This window comes from Otolemur garnettii, unplaced genomic scaffold (assembly GCF_000181295.1).
Source record: "Otolemur garnettii isolate 467f Iridium unplaced genomic scaffold, OtoGar3 scaffold00084, whole genome shotgun sequence".
Lineage (NCBI taxonomy): Eukaryota > Metazoa > Chordata > Mammalia > Primates > Galagidae > Otolemur > Otolemur garnettii.
Window position 1 is genome coordinate 637,930 of NW_003852479.1, and position 988 is coordinate 638,917.

Below are 988 nucleotides of genomic sequence, written 5' to 3' on the forward strand. Positions count from 1 at the left end.
CCTGTCTGGTAGACAGTGGTAGTTGCCTACCTGATACTAATTTCTCTCTTCTTCCTCACCAACAGAACCCCATTTTGTTTTGGACAGCCATGCGGAGAGCTTAACAACGTGATTTTTGGTCTTTCTTGCAGCTCAGGTGGCCAATGACATAACTCTGACTGAAGAGCTGTAGGCCCATCACGTGGGATGCTTTGAAAAGCTTTCCAAAAGAGAACCAAGTCAGCTGGCGCATGTCTTTTACTCTAACAGCTATGTGTACCTAAAGTGCAAAGGATCTTTTTATAAATGTGAGGGGATGGCAAGAGCAGGAGTACATTATACTAGCTATTCCAGAAAAAAGTGTCCAAGCAGCACTGCAAGGCGCAGCAAGAGCACATCCTGGTCTTGCTTGTCTGGGCTGGCAGGGCCCTGCGAGGCTCTGTATGTACTGTACCGCCCGGCCAGTGGTCCTCTCGTGGTCACCAAGGAGTCTGTTCACCTGTCACCCAAGCCAATCAATGGAGAACTGGATGAAAGATCAACAGTTTTCCTTTTATTTATAGAAAAGTCAGTAATTTTGGAGAACAGCAAGGATATCTTTTCAAAGAGCTGTTCTGTCTTTTTATTTTAAACATGTTTACACTTGTACAGAACCAACATATATTTGTAGTGCTATATCAATTAGTGTGATATAAATCAAACAGCCCCCCATATGTTACAAAGTCAAAATATCTTTTGTTTTTAGGTGATTATATTTTTAAAGAAGTTTTAGTTAGACTAAATTTATAGTCAATTAACATTTTATTGCGTGTACAGAGTATTCTGGGCCTTTTGACAAGGGCCATGGAGTCTGGTTTCAAAACTATGGATGGCAGTAGGCCTTGAAAGGGAATAAGCAGTTTCTAGATGTCCACCTGTGGGTTTATCAAGGCCTTGCTAGGGCTTGAGCAGCAGGGCCCGTGAAATGGCCCTTCAGGTTGACAGTGGCTGGTCACAGCAGTTCATTAGA